This window comes from Oryza sativa, chromosome 2, assembly GCF_034140825.1.
Source record: "Oryza sativa Japonica Group chromosome 2, ASM3414082v1".
NCBI classification, from domain to species: domain Eukaryota; kingdom Viridiplantae; phylum Streptophyta; class Magnoliopsida; order Poales; family Poaceae; genus Oryza; species Oryza sativa.
In genome coordinates this window covers 19212149-19228299 of record NC_089036.1, presented here as the reverse complement: position 1 = coordinate 19228299, position 16151 = coordinate 19212149, and the positions used below count along the sequence as shown (strand labels likewise).

At 43.5% G+C, this 16151-nt stretch overlaps 1 long non-coding RNA gene across 1 annotated transcript; it reads right to left on the bottom strand.

The window, feature by feature from the left end:
* Nucleotides 1–11594: 11594 nt before the first annotated feature.
* Nucleotides 11595–13184, bottom strand: LOC136355015 (uncharacterized). The gene is made up of 2 exons (XR_010739017.1): nucleotides 12579–13184; nucleotides 11595–12478 (listed from the first exon to the last, which is right to left on the bottom strand). It is a non-coding gene; the product is annotated as an uncharacterized lncRNA (long non-coding RNA).
* Nucleotides 13185–16151: the final 2967 nt, after the last annotated feature.

The following is a 16151-nucleotide window of genomic DNA, read 5'->3' as shown; positions in this document are numbered from 1 at the left end:
ATCTGCAGAGACATAGTGTCAGGGTTATGGATACCACATACCTAATAGTAGTTGATTAAATCTCGGCAGGACCCACCACATACCATGTCTTATACGGAAACAACCTTCGGATATAGGAGGAGTTCCGGATAAGGAAAGACAACCAGAGTTCTACATGTAAACGGCAAGGACTACTCGGATTGTATCCATATTGGTTTCCCTAATTCTACTTGGACAAGGGGACACCTATGGGTATAAATACAAGGCACCCTAGGAGGAGAGGGGAGACGGAATAACAGAAGCCACAACATACAAGCCAGCATACGCAAGACAAGACGTCGGATATCGACTTCAGAGATAGGCATGGCTAGTCCCCTACGGTGCCTACGGATACCGTCAGGAGAGATAGAGCGCTGTCTTAGATCTCGCCGGATGCGGATTCGAGGAGAAAGGTGTAGGGATATGCATAGGCTACGATAGCATAAATCAAAATTTTCTATCGCGTAAACCAGGAACCATGCAAGTATTAGATCATAGATCGTTACCACTCGACGCGCTGCGCAGCGGAAGAAGACGCTGAGAAGTCGAAGGAACTCTCGTGAAGTAGCGCGCGTCGATGTAGAGGAAGTAGTCGATCGCACCGGCTCGACCTTCTCCTCCTCGTGCGTTCTCCTCGCCGTACTCCCACACCGATCAGCACCGCAAACCAGCAGCGCCTCTACCGGTACCCACACGTACAGGGACGGAACGCCACGCGCAGATGTGCTAGCACCCGCGCGCAGCTAGGGTTTTGCTCGAGGAGGGAAGTGACGGCTAGGGTTTCTCACGTGATGCAATGCCTCCGCCGGTCACACCCCTCACGAATATATAGGATCCATCACTCGGACCTCCAAGGCCCGTAGGACTCCTATTCGGATCCCTATCTGAATTAAGCTTATATTGGATCTCCATCCAATCCCCTTATTCCGACCCATTAAGCGTGCGACCCTATAGGTTCATATATACTCGGCTGTAACCCAAAAACTCCTTTTCGTTCCACGCGTCAACAGCGGCCCCTAGCAGAACGTATTGACCCACCGGGCATACATAAAGATCATATCGGCTGAACCTCTAGTGTATACTTGTATGAACCCCTTTGCCTCACGATATCGATTAAGCTCAAGGCTAGATATGTGTCATCCTCTAATAGCTCAATCATTCACTCGAACCTGTTGATAGATTATATAACTTGTGATTGACTCCTCAATCACCTTTGGCATGGCCATGCACTTCTATAATCTACAACATCGAGGGGCCCAGAGATATCTCTCCATAGGAGGGGCAAATCCCATCTTGACTATTCATATCCCACTACATGTTTCATAGCATACCTGAAAACTACTTTTATAACTACCCAATTACGGAGTAGCGTTTAGCAGTCCCTAAGTAAGCTACTACACATGTTGGGAACCATGATAATCTCAGGTCTAAGGATTCAACACCAACACTAAATGAGATCACTGATGATACAACACATACGGCTCTTGCAGTGTCTCATATTGGGTCTATCCAACAACATGTTCACTAATATGTGTCCACATTATTAATTTGGTATCTCTATACCATGATCCATGAGACATGATCATCAATTAATACATGTGCTGATCATCTAAACATATTTGTTCCACATATGATATTTGATCAGGGATCCTTTAGAAATAGCAACACACAACATAAAGAGTCTCATGAAAGAATCACATATTCATTAACCAATAATGAGTTTATCTATTTCAAGGAACAAAGTCGGATAAATATGTAAACATAGTGTGTGATACAATCATCTCTATGATTGCCTCTAGGGCATATCACTAACAAAAGGCTACCCTATTGTCGACTACGAGTCAGACCTTCAGACCGCCATGTCGACAACAGTTAGATAGGCTACCCCAAATATTGTACTGGTGTGATTATGATGAATAAAAGTAACGGCCGGCTTCGGCCAACAGGATGTAGGGTTATTACCTGATAATTCAGGGGCCCGAACCTATATAAAAATCCTCATCTCCATCTCTTTTACTACAATCTCGCATATATCCTAGTACCAACGATCCCCATACTATGCAAATACCGGAATCGCGACATCAAACGTCGACACATAGAGTAATATTTAGTAATGTAAGCACAATGCCTAGATTATTAGATATCATTAAGTGGTGCTAGTCACCACAGATCTGTAGAGGTAGGACGCTGATGGTGACAGCTCAATACGGGTATTCCTCCACGTACGTATATAGGTCTAATAAAGGTTCCCGGTGCAGTTACTCCTCCGTATCTATAACTGGTTGGATAGCCATGACGGATTGTCATAAAGAACTCAGCAATTAGGGGTGGTTTTTCGATATACCAGAAGGGTATAGTTAGGAGGTATTAGCCACATAGTTGTATATTAGCAAGCGTATACTAAAATGACGATATACTAGAAGTATAGAAACGATGCTTTTCTTATTTCTTCTTCACTAAGCCTAGACTTATTAATTAGTAAGAGTATTCTAAACTGTTCCTTCTATGTGTCAACCTATCCTTACCTTGACTTGATTAAACCCTGCATTAGACTTTGATTTGCATAAGTGTGATATGAATTTATAGCATAGTACTCTCTGACCATAACTTTCCTTGGGATTAAGTAAATACGATACCCTGGAAATACTTTCGGGTAAAATAATACAACGGTATATCCGTGCACTTGCGAATTTATATTTGTAAACCATAAGAATATCGTCTAATATTTCTGGCACCATTGCAGGGGATTATATTCCTGGTAACATCGTTCAGAAATATCAACAATTTTACACTTACATTTATATCAAAATACCGTGTTTGTCCTATTCCCACGTTTTCTCAATCCTGCGATTCAAAGGGCCCTAAGTTTCCTCCAAAATCTCTATAGGATTGTCCATTCTATAGGAATTTCAAATGAATGGATATAATTCAATCCTTTGATTCAAATGCATTCATAGGAATTTTTTCTATAGGATTGAAATGCTCCAAAATTCCTATGTTTTAAAGGGGCCCTAAACTTTAAAACCCAAGATTCAACCTCCAAACTTTACACTTATAGTAAGATGATTTTTGTTTTTATCAAATTTGCATACATATTGAATGGACTTGACTATGTGATATACACATTGGGGTACATGTTAAAATCTCTACTTAAATATTTCATCTTTACCTCTTTTTCTCTCACCCACAAATGAGTGCAAACACATACTTGGCATTACTATATTGTATAAATTGAGGACGGAAGTTGACAATTTTATGTTATATTAGTTACTCCCTCAGCCCAAAAAAAATATAATATAGTTTTAACTAATCAAATACATAGTAACCAAGAGATTAAAAAGACTTCTATGCCCTTTATTAATACGGAGAGAAAACAAGAATGGGAGAAAACAAGGAGTTAATACGGAGAGAAAACAAGAATGGGAGAAAACAAGGAGGAACGAGTACTATTGGTTCAATGGTTACAAATGATAAGAAATGGTCGAGCACTATTAAAGAAGCGTAGTGAATCACTCTAAAACTACACCCTTCTATAGACAAATTTTTAAGGCAAAAACGTTACTACATTCCTTTTAAGGACGGGGGGAGTATTCAAAACCCTTGTTGAAGCTTCGAAATATGTAAAACAACTATCCAAAACTACTTTAGAGATAATATGAATGGTTTTACATCAGGTTGAATGTCCGATCCGGTTTTGAAGTTAGGTGCTAAATAAAATTCTGTGTAAAGTTTAAGGTTATATATTGACTTTTTCCTTAATAATTCAATGACACGTTTTTCAGGCTTCTTAATTGTGCAATTTTCAAAAAACTTTTTGCATATGATTTTTGAAAAAAAAACTTTTCAACTTTATAGTAAGTTAATTCGTTTGTGCGCTCAAAACGATATCACAAGATTGCTTCGCTATTCAGCCATTTAGCTATTTAGAAAAAAACCCTAAATAAGCTTGCTTCCCCCTTTTAATCTCAGGTACTTGCTAATACACTTTTAACACGGGTAATCATGCAATAGTCCTATATTAAATAAAGACATATAGTCACCTAGAAATAACGTGAAAGTTTACATAGCCGTATAAGGTTGTATTCTATACTATACTTTCCCAATTTCTATTTGCTCGTTTTCTTTATACACATTTCCCGTTCGGTTAAAAGGTATAATTTTTTTAAAAAAAGTTCTACCAAAAAGTTGCTTAAAAATTATATTAATTATTTTTTAAAAACTTTTAGCTAATACTTAATTAATTATTCAACTCTTTGTTTTATGTATTGAGGAATGGTTCTCAACCCCAAACGAACACAGAGCCTAATCCCTACCAGAAGCTCCTTTCGTTTTTTTTCTTTTCAAGAAATCACTATCATAATACCTCTAAAAAGAAATCATACATCGCAACAGCGCGTTTAAACTTGCTACGTAAATATAAATAAACCGTAGTGGTACTTGCAGGTAGAGCAGCAACCATTTCTTTCCATGAACAAGCAGCATTTGCGTGAAAGTGAAATGCTTTTGGCATGACATGACCTTTGCTCTCCTTCTTTCTCTCCCTACTCTGAGATCCTTGATTAAATGGAAGATATCGTCTTAAGCAGGTAACTGAGCCTTGGATAATTTACTTTTACCGGGAACCTGGGACAACAATTAAAAACAATCAATAGGTAGCTCGATCAAGCTGGGCAGTTACGAAATGGTAATCATGTGAAATATTCTTTTAATAAGGGAATTAATAAGTGACAAACTTTGGCCACTGCAATATATTAATACAAGAAATGTATGTATTAATTAGTACTAAAACTTTGGTAAAGGAGATACCAGACATGCATGGATCTGGTTCTGCACCGAAACGAACACGCCAGCCTTCTGTAGTTGTTTGGACGACGAAAATATAACCGAATTTCAGCTAGGAAATTAAATAAGTTTGAATATGCCTTTTTGAAAAACGGTTTAGATCAATAATCATTTTGTTTTCGGGGTAAGTTTATATAAAATCTTTGTTTGGTCCACGAGAGAAAGGAAGTGATTCGTAAAAACTTTGTGGGGGGTGATTTTTGAGGGAGTACTACATATTAGGATATATATTTGGGTGTGTTCGCACCTTCTGGTTGGGAGCACTCCCATCGGTACAGAAAACGGAGTAATCCATTAACGCATGATTAATTAAGTATTAGCTCTTTTTTTGAAAGATAGATTAATATGTTTTTTAAACAACTTTTGTATAGAATTTTTTTTTAAAAAAACACAACGTTTAGTAGTTTAAAAAGCGTGCACGCGGAAAACGAGAGAGATGGATTGGGAAAACTGTGATAATAACACAGCCAAATATATCCTCGAGTGCCATCCAGTTGGAGGGGATATTAAGAAAAATAAAAAAAATTCTTGACTAGAGAAAGTACTCCATCACATTCCACACCATGATACACCCGTACATACGTAGAGGGGGAAGAACCAAATCCAGTTGGTTTTGGACTTGCCTGCAAGCATAGCATTTCGTGCGGAGTAATCCAAAGCTACCTAGCGCCCCCTGCCGCCCTCTCTCACAGATATAGTAGACGTTTTGCTCTTCTTCTTCTTCATGTGCTGCACGCGTTTGCCGTCGTTGGAAGCATACTACGCACATACTCCTCCTCTTTTAGAGAAAACCCACTTCTAGATATAGATTATGAGAGGTGAAAATAGGAAAGGGAAATGAATGAATGAATGGCTATGATTAAATGAGATATGAAAAATGGATGGCTATGATAGGTACTCTGTTTTCCCAACTCTCTCTCCTACGGTTTTCCGCGTGCACGCTTTTCAAACTACTAAACGGTGCTTTTTTTTAAAAAAGTTTCTATACGAAACTTGCTTAAAAAATTATATTGATCTATTTTTGAAAAAAGCTAATACTTAATTAATCACGCGCTAATAGACCGCTCCGTTTTCCGTGCATGGGAGATGGGTTCCCAACACCCACCTCCGAACACAGCCTTAGAGGGTGGGATATAATTTCCCTATCCCATTTGCCAAACAAAGCCTTAGGTCGTAAAAGGTTGGAACCCTTCCTCTCCAACATGTAAAACAAAACACACATTAGCGTATGATTAACTAAAATAAACTTTAAAAATAAATTAATATGATTTTTAAAGCAATTTTTTTAGAAAATATATATAAAAAACACATCGTTGAATAGTTTGGAAAACGTACGCACCGAAAACGAGAGAGGTTGAATAGTTTGGAAAACATACGCACCGAAAACGAGAGAGGTGAGTTAGGAAAAGAGGGGAAGAACACATCCTTATATTTGGAAGTAAGTTTATTTTTATTTTATTTTATGAACGGAAGGAGTATCTCGCTGATCCATTCATATGCGCATGAAGGCGTGGTCCAGGACAACAGTACACAGACGTTACTATAGTGATCCAAATGCATGGAGGATCGATGTAGCCAAGGTTTTTCTTTGATCTGTGGATTTCAGCGGAGACCTTGCTTTCGATCCGTTGATCTTGTCTCCGATCGCGCGAGACTCTACAGCGTGTTTTCGTCCTATCCGTTTTCTGGGCGATCCCAAGCAAGCAGGGGGTAAGTTCCTTTCAATATTGTTTTATAATGATTTCTACTAAAGGAGAAATCAATTTACAGTATGCTTTTTTATCTTTTCTAATTTAATACGTCATATCTATTTATACTACTTAGTAAAATAAATTTTCTACTAGCGGTAAAACTTACTATACATCATCGATTGTGATCATTTAATAGTGATAATTAATATATGAGATGTGCTTCTATACTTCTTAAAAAAAAGTTGCATGAAAATCGAAGCACATCAGTGGCTGTGATTAAAAGTGGGTTAACAGTTTAATCCTCATTAGTGAGGGGTATTTTCATCCATAGAAATTTCAGCCCACAACGATATCGTTCTCTCCTCGTCAGGCAGCGCCACTGCCCGCTGGTTTCCTCTGCAACGTAAGCACCACCCGCTTCCCCTCCCTGCCCTGCTAGACCACCCTAACTAGATCCCATCGATGGATCGATGGATTTGCGGTGATTTGAGTCGGTAGTTCACTCGCAACACGATGAGCGGGAGCTCCAGTGAATAATATGCTGCCCCACAATGAAGATCGTCGCCGCCATGCTCAACATGATCAGCCTCGAGCACGAGGACTATATATAGCAACGTCGACGTCCTCATCAAGGGCCACCACCTCGCGCCGCCACCACTGCCACATTGAGCACGCCGCTGTGCCGGCAGTAGTCAGGCCACCCTAGCGACAGCTGCAGCAGCTTCTCCGGTGCCATGATCTACACCTCATTTAAGGCCAGGTCGCAATTCGATTGAACCAAAGTTTAAACAGAAGAAATAACACAAAATAAGCTTATGCCCTTCGTGCTTTGGCTTGTTTGATATTTGTCTGTCTGCAATCTGCAACGGCAAGTTCGATGTGACTTGAGATGGTGGTGAGCTGTAAATGAACGGGGTAGACATAATGGCATGCAGATACTTGTTTTATGACTACTGGCTGTGAGATGGACAAAATGGAGCGTCGTGCTGCACCGTGCGTCGAGAGGAAGAAGAGGGCGGAGCGGCGGCGCTGTTTGCAAGAGGAAGCCGGGCAACGAGGGGAGGAAGAGGGAGGGGAGGTGGCGAGGCAAGGGAAGCGCGGGCGGTGCTTGCGAGGCTGAGGAGCGGCGCTACCCAAGGAGAGAGCATCCCGGACTAGCGGTCGTAGTCGTGGAGGAATCGGTGTCCCCATTGGTAATTTGGTATCGCTGCAGAGTTGGACCGGGGCTCAAAATTCCATGGATGAAAATACCCCTCGCTAATGAGGATTAGAGTGTTAATCTCTCTTTTAATCTCAGCCACCTATGTGTTTTGATTTTCGTGCAACCTTTTTTTTAGAAGTATAGAAGCACATCTCTTAATATATTTGTTAAAGAATATTACAAGTAAAAAGACCACCGTAAATTATACTATTTTTTAAAAATATATGGTCACTGCGTACTCGTATGTAAGAAGCCATGATCACTTAATTACTAGTACAAGTTTTCCAAGGGAAACCATAAAATGGACCTGAAAAAATGCGCATTCCCGTGAAGTCCCTTTTTCGAGTAATGGATAAACTGGCCGATGCATCTGAGCTACGAAGAAAAACCGAGTAAAACCCATCTCAATTGAACGGTAGTTTCTCGGAGAAATCATTTTAGCAGAATTGTGAGATCGGAGGAATCATGTTAGCAGAATTACGAGATGGATGGATTGTTTATCGCATTTTTTTACTAGGACTTCAACACTACTACAGAAATGATATTTGCAAATGGCTAAAAGCCATTTTCACAAACGACTGAGCGGCTCGCCTCCCCCGATATATCTATAAAAATAGAAAAATTTTCAATCAGACACTCATGCGAGAAAACTTATTCTCGCAGACGGTCAATTAATCCACCCACCTACGAAAAAGAATTACTAAAAAGTTAAAAAATTCCAAAAGTTAAAACCTTAGGTAGCTCTGATCCACGCCGTTGCCGCCATCATCGTTGCCGTCACCGCAGTGTGTTGCTCCCACCGTCGCCGCCAAGGCCCCGCAGCTCCTGAGGCCAGCGGCGGCGGATCTAACCCTCCCGAGGCCGGCGCAGCCGGATTAGCCGCCACAGAGCTCCTAAGCACCGGAATCGCCATCGCCGAGCTCCCTGTCGTTTCTAAGCTCTTTGGCGTCGGATCCACCATTCCTATACATGGACACCGTTGTTGATTGTACTGTCGTTGTCGCCCAAAGCGACGCGTCTATGCTTCTAGCACTTGAAGCAGTTGCTATCACCGCCTTTGCAACCCTAAACGTCTAATTTTTTGCATATAGGTCTCTTAAGCAGTCAGCATGTGAAAATAAATCTATTTTCGCATGCGGGTCTCTTAAGAAGCTCGCATGTGAAATTCAATTTTTATAGGTGGGCCTTTACTAGACACTCCGAAAAATAAAGGGGTATCAGCAAAAACCATTTTTTATAGTGTGACTATAAATCCAAAATGTTATTTAATAGATTAAGTCTATTTTGTAAGGGAAACATATCCTATACACATAAGTTTCCCGTGCACACTATGTGTACACCAACTAGCAAATGTCACGAAAAATTCTATAAAAAAATGGACATTTACTGCTATTCGTATTACACATATCTACAAAGTCTCATATTCAAATTTCTTTTTAAGGGTAAAAATCTGTTAAAATTTTATCTTTTTTATTACGGCTAAAATATAATAAATTTGAAAATAAAATTTCACATGTAAGTGTAATACTATTTAGAGTATGTGTAGAATTTTTCCTGATATTTGCTAGTTGGTGTGCACGGAAGTTTGTGTGAATAGGATATGTTCCCTTCTGTAAGGAAGGGCATTATTGGCAAAGTTAACATATGAAAGGGACTAGCGGTTATTTCTCGAGTACGTGTTAGCTCTGTTATTGTTTGTTGCATTCAGTTTATTAATATTTTTTTTGTTTCCGCTCATGCAACAATTTCTAAACTGCTTTGCTTTTTTCACTAATCTACTTTGTATTCTACTTTTCAAGCTAGGTAATTGTTGCATGCCTTTTGTGCTAACAGGGCTTGGCATGTTGGAAACGTAAGAGGAGTTTTTTTTTTTGAAAAAAAAATTGCTAGCTAGTGAAATGGATCGGAGATGATGCTTAAATTTCTCGTGGAACTCGTACACGATTCCGTTGTTGTTCTAAGCTAAAGGATGCATGGTCCAGGCTCTAGGGCGTTTAATTTTACGCCTCCTTTTCGTGTTGACAGATTCGGAGCTGTTGAAACAGATAAGCAGCTATAGTACTGCTACTATGCGCATGCATTGTCACCTTCAATCAATTTCATCCATAAATCTCCAACAGTTCGATTAATTTATGCATTTGCCAATGGCGAAAACGATCTTTTTTCTTTTTCTTATTATTATTTGCAGGTATGTCTATATATATATTTCTCTGACAGTGACGGGAAACTCAACAAGAATCATGTTTGTTTTGATGAACACCATGATGACAATATCAAGAGCATGACATGCCAACCATGTTATGTAGGAGTACATGGGAAGGACGGTTCGGAGCTTTCCCACAGCTTTGGATGATTTTGAATTTTAGAATTTGGTTCTAGGTTAATATAGGGTTTTTTTTTTGGGGGTCACTTTCGTTATCCAGCTTTATTTTCATGGTTGCTAAGATGATAGACAAAAGGCCTGTCTAAAATTGCTCTAACAAATATTAAAATTAGGAAATACTGGAAAACTTACTGACACCTAAAATAAGTAATATGTACCATAATCATCCAGAAATCAAAGATGATTCCTTAATCAAAAGGCCAGATCACACATAAATGATTTTTCCTCTTTAACATACACAAATGATGTGTCATCTGATCAAGAAGAGGAAAAAAAGGGAGCACACAATCACCAGATCTTGGCTTGGACAAGAAACAGAAAACCATAACATACTTGAACAAGAATACAGAAAGCACACAATCACCTTCTGATGGCATATACTAATCAACTTGCTAGAATTAATCCCCTTGATACTATTAGTGGCACAATCCATTTATGATCCCAACCACTTAATCCATCCAATCAGAGAGAGTGCAAAATAATGTGGGGTCTTAGCTGTGGCACTGAACAAAGTGACAAACCAACAACCATCCCCTACCTGGCCTTTTCTAATTAAGCCACCCTATCTCTACACAGACACACACCATCTATCTACTTACATCTATCACCTCATGTTCTCACCTACTAATTGATTAATACTAATCCTGCAATTAAATACATATCCTATGCAAGATAGGCACTTGTTCCCTCATTTCTTTTCCATAAAGTAGGGCTTTGTGGGGGGATGGCAGAACAAAGAATCCATTGCAATTAGCGGCTGGTGGTTGAAGCCTGAAAGTGAGAAAAGAAAGATCCCTGTTGGTACAATTCTCTCCGGTTTCAGAACTGGAATGGATCAACGAGTTGTCAGTTGTCACTGTTTGCTGGGTGAGTTGCTTGCAAGTAATGAGATTTGATAATGCCAGATCAGGTTAGTAAGGAAAGAAAGATCCCTGTTGGGAGGAATTTTTTGTGTCATTCACTCTCTTCTCTTGGGTATATGTGTTTTATGTGCATTGTGACTAAAAAGTGGGCTTGATAGGGAAAGTTGATCAAGTACGAGTCCTTTTGGATATACTAGTTGTTATATCTTTGATTTTACAGCGTGGCTTACCTGCTTGTTTAATTTGAGCTTAAACATAATCTCAAATTTTTATCTTTGGTATTCTTACAATTTCAAGCAGACAATTGTGGCCCCCCTAACATAAGAATAACAATTTTAATGTCGGTGCGCAATTCCTAACAATCTGGCATATGCAGGTAATCTATGTTGGCTTATTTGAATTGCGGCCTTTGCATTTCAGAACCTAATTTTAGATTGACATGGAGGCTTTTTCGTCGCTTTCTATTTTCAGTTTTGGCTTTTGGAGGCTAAAAGTAGTAGTATAAAAGTTTTATGCTAAAAACTACTACATTCGTCCTAAATATAATAACTTTTGGCTATAAATCTGGATACACAGTTATACAAATAAGGAAAAAGTACGAATTACCCCCCTGAACTATCGCGGTCGTCCGAATTACTCCCTAAACTACAAAACCAGATATTCTTCACCCCCAACTATGCAAACCAGACAAATTACCCCCCTCAACCCAATCCGCGGTGGTTTTGGTCTACGTGGCGTACACGTGGCAATTCAGTCAGCATTTTATTTTGGGGCCCACCTGTCATATATATACTTTATCTATCTCATGTTTCTCTCTCCCCCTCTCTCGCGCGCTGTCGGGCTCAGGGCGGTCGGTGCGCACGGCGCCGCTCGGGGGCGGGTGGTGGGAGGCGGCGGCGGGTCGACGAGCTCGGTCGGCTCCGGTGGTAGTCGGCGCGGACAGCGGCGCCCGTGGCCGGAGCTGGGTTGGCGCGCCCCGCCGCCTGCCTCTCTGCCACGGCCCCGCCTCGCCGCCGCCTCCGGCCACCGTCCGCATCTCCGCCACGGCCGCCAAACTAGCTTCCAGCCAACCAAGCTAGAGAGATCGAAGCATGGAGAACGCGGCTTAGAACCTCGTAAGCAACGTTAGTCAGTTGCTGACCGAGGAATACCGGCAGCTCAACGGCGTCGGTAGCGAGGTCGCCGAGATGGCCACCATGAACACCCTCTACCGCATGCAATCCGAGGCCGACGACGGCACCGTGGACCACTTCGTCCTGGAGTGGATGAAGCAGCTCCGCGAGCTCGCCTACGACTCGGAGGACTGCATCGACCAATACCGCTCGTCCAGCTACAGCATATGAAGAAGAAGGCCCACTCCAGCCCCTTCCTCCTTCTCCGCATGGTGGCAACGTCGCGTACAGCTCGTAGAGACCACCTACGTTTGCTGCTCCTCGGTCTCCTTCTCCAGGTGCAAGAGCGTCATCATCTTCACAGGGAACTAACAAAAGGAAAGGAATTCGTTAGTGTTAGTATCAGACCACGATCGAGAAAATAACCAAATCTCACAAAAAAGAAATGCATGCCGAACTTAACACCACCTGCTCGCCACGCTCTTCCCGCGCCGCTGCCTCGCCGTCGCTATCAACGAGCGCCACGCCCGCCACGGCGTCAACCGCGCCACGCCGTTCCCAGTCCCCGCCTCCCTGGTGATGGCGGCGTCCGCGTCACCCACTCAGCTGCTCCACCATGCCAACAATGGCGGCGCCGCCGCCAGGCACCAGTAGGTGGTCAGCATCGGGGACGTGGTGGACGCCCTGGTTGAGTGTCTCAAGGCGCGGGACCGCCCGCCCCCGCGCGTCGCCGTCCGACGCCCACCGCCCGCTCCCACGCGCCGCCATCCACCGTCCGCCGCCCGTCCCTCCGTGCAGCGGGCAACCGGTAGGCTGCGACGGCCGCGACGCTGAGGCGGGAGGCCACCGGGACAGAAGGTGGGCGCGGAGGAAATGGCGAGCGGCGGTCGCGGGAATGGCCTCCTCCTCCGCCGCCGCTGTCTCCCTCTTCCGCCTCTCTTGCTCCTCCTCCCCGTCCTCCTCCCGACGCCGCTCCAGCTCCCGACGCGCGCCTCCGTCCGCCGTCCCCCGTCCTCCTCCCGACGCTTCCGGCCATGGCTCGCCTCTCCGCCATGGCCGCCGGCGCCCGCCTCTCCCCCATCCCCTCCACCTCCCCGCGCGCCGCGTGCGCGCTGACCGCCAGCCTGCCCCCGCGTCGCTGCCCATTGCCCTTCCCCGCGCCGCGCCATGCGTGCCGGCCGCCGGCGTGCGCGCCGCTGCTGCTGACTGATGAAGAGAGAGAAGGAGAGAGATAGAGGAAGAGAGAAAGTGGAGTTTGACATGTGGGTCTCACCATTAAAAAAACTAAAATACTGACTGGACTGCCACGTGTACGCCACGTAGACCAAAACCACCGCGGATTGGTCGAGGGGGGTAATTCGTCCGGTTTACATAGTTGGGGGGTGAAGAATGTCCGGTTTTGTGGTTCAGGGGGGTAATTCGGACGACCGCGATAGTTCAGGGGGTAATTCGTACTTTTTCCTTCAAATAAAATGCTTATATTTTGATATGGAAGGAGTATTTTATGCTGCTTCTATTAATATCGTGTGACTCGGCTTATAAACAGTGGACAGAAAAAAAAAATAAAAGCGGCTTGAAAGTAAGGCATGATCCTAAAGATGGCACAGTAGTATTTTTCATATAGGACATCATGAAAAATATGGATATGCCTAGATGTTGACGGGTTATACCGTGACTACAATATTAGGAAGTATCGGGGTACGATGGTGCTAAGGTACACACGAGATTAATGTTAAAGTGTTGGGAGACAAAAAAAAATTTTATACAGGTTTGTGCCCCCTTATATGATAGGTAATATCCCTACTCCTGTTGGCCGAAGTCGATGTTGCCTTTATATATCAGTATCATACGAGTATAATATGTGGACTAACCTAATCTAGCCTCCATCCTCGAATATGAACTCGACGAGATTGGAGGTAGTGCCAGATCCCTCATGTTGGTCTTTATGGCGCCAGATTGGGTATGTCTAGGGTTATATTATTGTTTAGATCCGTATTGACTTGTATTGGTGTGCCCCCCTTCTACTAGAGAGTCTTGTATTTATACCTTTATATTCCCTTTGTTCAAGTAGAAATAGGGAGACAAGTATAGATACGATCTGAGTAGTCCATGTAGTATCCAACTAAAACTCTGCTTTTCCTTTCTTATCCAAAACACCTTCTGTATATGAAGCATGATTCCGTATAACCCGTCAACATTGCTGAGCCCAACCCAAAACTAGTGCGTATACACTAACACTAGACACTTTAAAAAAACGACGGTTATTTACATGCGCTTGGACACTCTATTTGATATATCCGTTTTCTAAATATGTCACAAGAACTATTTGGTAACAAAAAGAAATACGTATGCGAGTATGACATATGGGACTGACTTCTATGAAGGGAAATAATATGATCAACCCATCTTCCTTTCCTTCCTTCACCCAGGGTTAACAATCTCAACGAAGACCATTTGATTTTTTAAAACTTTAAGCTTCTTGAACCAAGCTAAAGTCAGTTCTCTAGGAGAACTTTGAATGTTTTTTGAGAAACCCAAATTTGAAATAGTTAATCTGATTGAAATTCCTTGGTGTTCGATATTGTGGAGATTATGGGTACCCCATATCCACACGGCATGGTTATCCGACTAGTAATAGGGGATAACATATATGTATGGAATATGTAACAGATCGTGACTTGGGTATTACGTTTCCCTATATATTATGGAACGGCCTAAAGTCCTGGTTTGATAAGATTGTAAAGTAGATTTAGGAAACCGATACCGTATTGGTTAAGGTTTCTATCTTGTAATCCTGCCCCCCATCCTATATAAGGTGGGCAGGAAGCCCTCCAGGGGGCATGAGTCAACTTGATCGTCAGATCTATACTACACCCGGCGGATTCAAATCCCCAAACAGGAGTAGGGTATTACCTCTCATCGAGAGGGCCTGAACCTGTCTAAATCTTTTGTCTCCACATCCATCCACTTTTAGGTCTCGTGCGCTACCCCGTTTTATTATTGCCGAATTCATGTTTCGACAGTTGGCGCGCCAGGTAGGGGTGCGTCGAGTTCCTCGTCGACGAGTGCGATGGAACCAATCTTCAAATCACCGGATGCATCTTGTGTCCATGCATGCCTGGGATCGATCAGCAGAGAAGCGGGCATACGTGCATTGCTATATGCATCTAATCTTCCTGCTACATGCTAATTAGATTGATTTTGGATTATAGATTATTAATCTTAATTTTGCTGGTTATTTTTGCCTGCATGTCTGCACCGGTTGACGAGGACTGATGATCATGATCACTGTCGCATCGCCTTACTGATCGCAGGAACCGCTGCGAGCCGCTGCACGTCAAGAAGCCGTCCACGCTGAGAACGCGCGAGACCACCGGCCGACAGCCGCCGCACACGACCTCGCGCGGTTTCGCGATCAGGCCGTCCGTCTTGGTTGCATGCAATGCAAGTATACTAGGGGAACGGCGCCGGATGCCCGGGGGCTTCATCCTTGCGTGGCTGACGCGGCCCGACTACACCCGTGGCGCGTGCGTCTGCGGGCATCCCGCCGCGTGCTCGGGAGGTCTCACCAACCGGCCTGCCTCCGTCGCCGCCGACTGGTGTCTCCGCCTACACGGTTGGCCTATTATGCCGCCGCTATTGGGTGTCTACGACTTCGCCGACCGGCTGGCCTTCGCCGCCGCCGACTGGTGTTTCTGCCTACACGGCTAGCCTATTATGCCGCCGCTGTTGGGCGTCTACGACTTCACCGCCGGCCTGCCTCCGTCGCCGCCGACTGGTGTCCTCGCCTATACGGTTGGTTGGTCACACCACCGTTCATGGGCGTCCACGTCTTCGCCGACCGGCTGGCCTTCGCCGCTGCCGACTGGTGTTTTTGCCTATACGGTTGGCGGACTTCGCCGCTGTTAATGGGCTTCATCATCTACACCATTGGCTTGGTTCCACTGGCGCCAACTGGTGTTTTTGTCACCATTGATGGACTGCTTCGTTCCCACATCGGCTACTTTTGCTGTCACCGAGGGAATATTACAAAGCTAAGTC